Here is a 7,145-nt window from a genome sequence, read left to right as displayed (position 1 = left end):
CAATATTCCGGAATCCACAGATACGGGCAGGATGGAGCTGTACATAGAGAAACTGCTGAAGGGGGCCATCGGTGAGGACGCTTTCTCGCCCCAGTTTATCGTTGAGAGGGCACACCGCTCCTTGGCGCCTATGCCCAAACCTGGCCTTCCTCCGCGCCCCATCATTGCTCGGCTGCTAAACTACCGCGACCGGGACACTGCCCTCCGGGCAGCCCGATCTCAAAGATCACTGCAGTATAACGGAGTCACCTTCTCAATCTACCCAGACTTTACGCCAATGGTGCAGGAGGAGCGGTGCAAGTTCCTCCCGGTGAAGAAAAAACTGCGTGAGGCTCAGATCGACCATGCGCTTTTATACCCTGCAAAGCTGCGATTCACCCACCAGGGCAAGCAACGGTTCTTCACCAACCCACAGAAGGTGGAAGCCTTTCTCAAATCGCTCCGGAGAGCACGTAGAGAGGACCGGGATGTGGAGGAGGAACGTGACAATGCAGATTTACCCCCAGCGCCCTACGAAGATTGACTATTGACCTTTGCTACGCTGCACACCCTGCCTACGTCGGCTTGTTCTCATCCTGAACATTAATGCACAACTAAAGGGAACCGTATGGACAGGGACGCTGCATGGACTCTTCATCCCTATGGTAACGTAACCCAAGGACCACACTCCTGGCCCTAGCCTCCACCGAGGGCGGCACAGTTACGGAGCTGGGGCCTAGGAGGTGGCTGTACGTACTCTATGTCTTACCCCCACTGGGTGATCCCCTTTGACTTGCTGGAGTTCCAGCTGTTCACGTTGCTTGAGTTGGGGAAGGGGGGAGGGGGGCGGGATGCTGGGTGGGAGTGCTTGGCTGCTGGCATGATTGGGATGCCGGGGTGGGTGGTGGGGAGGGATGTTCTTTCCTTGTTTTTCTCTTTGAGGCACTCATTTCTTAGACTATATGCTTGGTTTTTACCTCGGTGTGGGCACCGATGCTGTGATGCGGGGTGATGTATCCATGCTGCTTATACTGGCGCTGTTATAGTTCTTGTTGTGCTATCCATGGCCACTCCAGCAGCTAACACGCAATTAACTTGTTTATCCTGGAATATAAGAGGGTTGAACAATGCCAGAAAGTGCCGGGATGTCATAGCCTACCTTGATAGAAGTCATGTACAAGTCGCTATGTTACAGGAAACGCATCTGTCGCCACAGGGCGGGACATCATTCGCGCATAGGTGGTCCGGAGAACGAGTTATCTCCTCCTACTCCACCTATTCGAGGGGTGTCGCTATCCTCATTGCCCGCAGGATACCCTTTCAAAAGTATGGGGACTTACTCGACAGGGAGGGCAGATATGCGCTATTGTGGGGCAGGATAGGCCGGGATACCTTCACATTTGTAACCATGTACGCGCCTAATGTTGACACACCAGCTTTTTTCACTACTCTCGGGGCAAAATCCTTTCCATTGCATCACAACACGTAGTTTGGGGAGGGGACTTCAACCTAGCGATGCAACCACAGTTTGATAGAGCGGATGGGGTCTGCACCTACAAGCCCAGAGCACGGGAGGCACTAGAGGGCATCGTTGAGGAGGGCGGACTGCTGGACGCCTGGTGACACTTACACCCCCTGGGGCGGGAGTGCACACACTTTACATCATATACCGGGACTTGGGCACGGCTAGACTATTTCCTCATCACAAGAGATGTCACTGTCGAATTGGTGGGGGTTCGTCATCTGCAGAGGACGTACTCTGATCACAGCCCCGTTTTGCTCCACTTTCGTACACCAGGCTGGGACAGCCCTCGACCGCAATGGAGACTTCGCCCTGATATCCTCCTTGACAACCTGTTTCGTACTGAACTAGGGGAAGAGATCGCAGATTTCTTCCTTAGGAATAAGGGATCTGTAGACTCAGTTGAGCACATATGGGAGGCATTCAAGGTCACGATCAGAGGGTATTGCATTTCCAAAGGCCATGGCGTACTCCGCACCATCCTCACATCACTTAGTACATTGGAGAAAGAGCTGTGGGATCTGGGGCTGCGAATGGTGTCCGACCCCAGCCCCGACTTGCAGGCCAATTTCAGGGAGACACTGTCACGATATGAGGAGGAGGCTGCGCGGGAGGCAAAGTACCGGGGAAAACACTGGCAGGCCCGTAAATATTGCGAAGGGGACAGGCCCGGAAAGGCGCTAGCTGCGATTACACAACCACCGCAAGCTCATAACACCATACTAGAACTCACTGACGCCTCTGGTACTGCTATTAGGGACTCAGATGCGATCCTTGATACCTTCGTGGCACACTATCACTCACTCTACACCTCCACCGTGGGGCCCTTCAACCTTCAACCCTGCACCTCCCAGTCCAGGACATATGTGTGGGGGGGAGTTACTCGCACTGAGTTTCTCACACTGAGTACACCGTTGTCAACGCATGAGGGTGCGCTTTGGAGGCTGTGGTGGCCAGAGTGTTGCCTGCTGGGTTCCCGCTCGAGCTGCAGCTTGACTTGAGTGGTATGTTTCCACTGGTGCCGACGGGTGGTAGGCGAGACCACAGAGGGACTAGCCGGTGGTTCCATTCGCAGCACTGAACTATCTGCCCTTGAGGAGATGCCAATGCTCCCCTCAAAATCACTTTCCTTTTTAATCAAAATCCCCCCTTCCTAACTTATCTCTTACAGATAATTACCTTACAGCGCAGGTCCCACGAGAACAGTCTGTGGGTACCAGCACCAGTTATTGAGGGTAAGTCCAAGAAAGCTGATCACCTTTGTTTTTAGTTCTCTCTCTCCCAGAGCTAACTTTTGGCGCTATATTCCTCACAGTACCAACCAACGTATTCAGCCAAACGGTTGAGTCAGGATATGTTTGTTGGAAACCCAACACGGTAAAATTGTACCTGTTTTAAACCTTCCTTAGATGTTAAGTATTCTTTCTCCTCTCACCACTTAGTTGTTTAATCACACATTCCGGGTGGGCGTTAATCAGCGCTCCACACTAGGGGTCTAGGATCTTGACACTTAATACGGATAAGTCAGCGGAGAACATTCATTATTATATGTTTATCTTTCTCCCTTTAGGGTGGATTCCAACGCAGGAACTCCTCCTGTTCCAGTCTCCTACCCCTCAGGTTGTATCTACCACACTCCTCAGCCCAAATTGGGCTCACCATTAGTTTATGAGCACAACCTAGGTCCTGAAGAATTGCCGATAAGGCATGAAACATGTTGACCTGATCACAGACGAGGGTTGAATGGGACCAATCCCCATAGCTTGCTTGAGTCCCGGTACCCCTCTCATTTTTAACAAGGTGGTTAGCTACATGAATAAATTGATTGGAGTAGACTGTACTAACCTTTTTTAACACACATTCCCTCATGCTCACTACTTCACAACTTGGGCCCCTCACACTCACTCGATCAACGGCCAGGAACAAAAGATCTCCACAAAAGTGTAGCACTGCATGCTACCCGTCAGGCATTGCAGCGCCGGCTTGACGTTGGAGCAGGAAGCCGATGATGACACGAGACAACTAGCTGGCGATATGACAACAGCCGCTAAACCAGCCTGTTGTGTGAGGCATCCCTAGTTCCGACAAGGGATACCTTTCCCTGACCCTTGTATATATCCGTACTTAGAGAGAGGAAGAAAGACCACCCCACCATACTAACACTACCCCCTAGGGGAACTTTGTGCATGTTTTGGATATAAATCCTTGGGTGTGACATGCTGTTGGTCCAAACTCTGATTTTCCTTGAACTGAACTTTTCTGAATTTTCCATGCACTTCATTGGCTGGTGATGTTGCACAAGCTTTACCTTTTCGGCTGAAGGGTTGACTAGTCAGACTCTTGCAATCATTGATTTTAGGTTCATATGAAAGCTCAAATTGCATTCTCAAATTGCAATGTGTATATTTGGCTTTCTCTGATGGATAACACCTGGGATATGATGTTCCTAACTGAAACATGGTTAAATGAGGATTATTTGCAGACCTTGATCCTTGCTATCCCCCCTGGATTCCGAATAATCTGCGCCAATAGGAGGGGTGATAAAGGAGGAGGTGGGGTGGCTATTATTTTGAAGGAAATTTGGGGGGTTTCCATAACAGAATTGAACAACATGGGCAGCATGGACGGCTTAAAATTCTGTATTAGGATCTCTCCATCCCTCTCTTTTGCAGGGCTACTGATATTTAGACCGCCGGATTGCTCAAACAACCTTACCCTGGAATTATGCAATCACAGAGGTCACTTCAATTTTACAGCTTTAGATGATTTCAATCTCCATGTAGATGACCTCAATTGCCCCCATGCCTCTCAGCTAGTAATGTCTCTCAATGGAGTTAACCTCACACAACACGTAAATACCCCTATCCATAGAGCAGGTCATACTCCGGACCTAATTTTCCCCAACATCCCAACCATAAGAATTGAGGCTCCTTGATGTATGATATGGACGGACCACTTCTTGGTGCCCTTTTCTTTCACTATGGGGAAAACACAGTGCTAAGAAGAAACTGAAAAAGGGCTATGACAAACAGCTTGGGGCCAGTACTTCTAGATAGGGGACCACTGTTGACTGGCAATCCCAATGATGATGCTGTCTTGTTCAACTTATGGATCTCCTCTGCCCTTGACACAGCCGCACCACTAAGATGTGTTAGGTCCCAAGAGAGTCTCCTTCTGCTTCATGGTTCTCAGAAGACCTGAGAGTAGGAAAGAATTGCTGTAAAAGGCTTGAGCGGCAGTGGAGTAAAGACTATAGCCCAGCTGTCAATCAAGCCTATAAGGAAGCCTTGAACAAACTCCCCAAATTGATGGTGGTGGCCAGAAGGGAATAATTTGTTAAGCGTATCAAGATTGCGGAAAACTCTGAAAAGGACATTTTCAGGATTGTCAGATCCTTTTACAAGTCCATTTGCAATCGAGGGAAAGATTCTACCCTCTCCTACCTCATGCTCAAACTTATCCAACTTCTTTGCGTAGAAAATCCAGAAAGTATATGCCTCATTCACAGCTGGAGAGGTGTCAGTGGATTCACAGCCATCCAGCATTACTGATTCCATTGCCACCTTCTCTGAGTTTTGGCCTATAACCTTGCAGGAATCTCTGACCGAAATCCTAAGATGCAAGTCTGGTTCCTCCTTGGACTCTTGCCCCCCCAAACTTTTTAGGTCTCTGGCTCACTTGAACAACCCAGTACTAAACCACATTTGGAACCCCCTATTATCTTCTGGCAGCTTTCCAGATATTTGGAAATATGCATTCTTACTACCCCTTCTGAAAAAACGGAATGCTGATCCTGCTGAGCTTGGTAATTACCATCCGATTTTAATATTGCCAGCACCTGCAAAAATGTTAGAAAAACTGGCACAACGTCAACTCGCCTATTTCATTGATGCACATGACATCTTGCACGACACACAGTCCAGATTCGGGTCAGGATACAGTACTGAAACTGCATTGGTGGAGGCGGCGGAATCTGTGAGAATGACTGTAGATGCAGGAGCATCAGCGATGCTGGCCCTTCTAGATTTATCGGCTGCGTTTGACACAGTCGCGCACACAGTTTTACTGGACAGACTCAACCAGCTGGGTTTGCGGGGGCAGCTCTTTCCTTTCCCCAATCATATCTCACAGACCGCTCTGAAAGAGTCTCTATCCAACTGCATCCATCCGAACCAAACCCACTGTGGTGCGGCGTACCTCAAGGCTCTGCTCTAAGCCCTTGCTTTTTAACACCTACTTGGTGCCACTTTTCTCTCTCATTGATACCTGGGAAGTGAAGGCAGTCTCCAAAGCAGTTGATACCCAGCTGGTGTTTTCGTACAAAGACCACTCTGTGGACTTGTTTGCCAGATTTAAGGGGTGTCTGAAGGACATCACGTGCTGCATGAACAACAACAGCCTAAAACTAAATGCAGACAAAACGGAGGTCATGCTCTTCGGTCAGGCCTCCCATCCGCAGGCTTATGGTGGCCAGGAGAATTGAGCTCACTACCTTCTCCAGCAAATACATTGCGGAATCTGAGCATCAAATGGGGTTCAGGCCTATCTTTTGCAACCCAATCGCGACACAGTTCCTCGTCCTGCTGCGGCAAGCTAAGAAGCCTAAGAAAATTTCTGAACCTATTCCTGGAGGAAAGCCGCATGCTACTGTGACTTCTCAGCTAGATCATGTGAACAGTCAGTACCCAGGGCTACCTTCTTATTTGATCACAGACTCCAGATGGTACAATATGCAGCAGCCAGATTAATAGGACAGGTCCCATTCTGTCATTATTCTTTCCCTCACAACAGGCAACTCCATTGACTCCCTGTACCGAAAAGGATATAGTTCATGTCCCTGACCTGTCCTTTTGTGTCCTGCATGATAAAGGACCTAGATATCTCAGACATAGGCCCTGCCCATATCAACATAAACACAATCTGAAATGCAACTTCCAGCACCCGCGCTGTGTACTTTGCTATGCTAAGGCCCGAATGGGAGGCAGGTCCTTCACAGTGAGATCCGCGGGTTGTGGAACTCCTTACCCTCTCATATGTGCTTGGTTGAATCAGAACACAAGTTCAGGAAGATACTGAAGTCCTGGCTCTTTAGCCTAGGCTAGCCTCTCTGCTGGCCCTGATCCCACTTCTGTTTCATCTGCTCAGTGCTGGGACACCTCTTTTTGAGGTAGCTGTCGAACTCTATAAATGACACTATTAATATTATTATTATTATTATTATCTCTTGTCCTCTCCCCTAATGCCAGTTTATGATTTATGATGTATTTTGCCTTGTTCTGTAATTTTGTTGTGAATTTACCTATATTCATTTGAAATAACCAAAGTACTGATAATTCTAATGTGTACTTGTCCATTGAGCATTTATCTCGAAGCTTAGATAAACGTATCTTGATAAATATATTCAGTTTAGTTTTTCTATTGTTGAGGAGCATTAGTTTGACATATTATGGTTTTGACTATTGTTTTTAGATAGGCATTTCTTCATTGCAGGTACTCATGGAGGAATCTCACCTGTCTCTAATGATCTAAGTCCCTATTAGCTCTTACATAGATCTATCAGAGGAAATCATGATCTATATATGGTTGTAGAGTGTCTATGTGCCCAAACTATTGGTTATAGTAGGGATTATTAAGTTTGGTTCAT

This window comes from Lissotriton vulgaris, chromosome 7 (assembly GCF_964263255.1).
Source record: "Lissotriton vulgaris chromosome 7, aLisVul1.2, whole genome shotgun sequence".
In the NCBI taxonomy this organism is placed as follows: Eukaryota; Metazoa; Chordata; class Amphibia; order Caudata; family Salamandridae; genus Lissotriton; species Lissotriton vulgaris.
Note: the sequence above shows the minus strand (reverse complement) of the source record.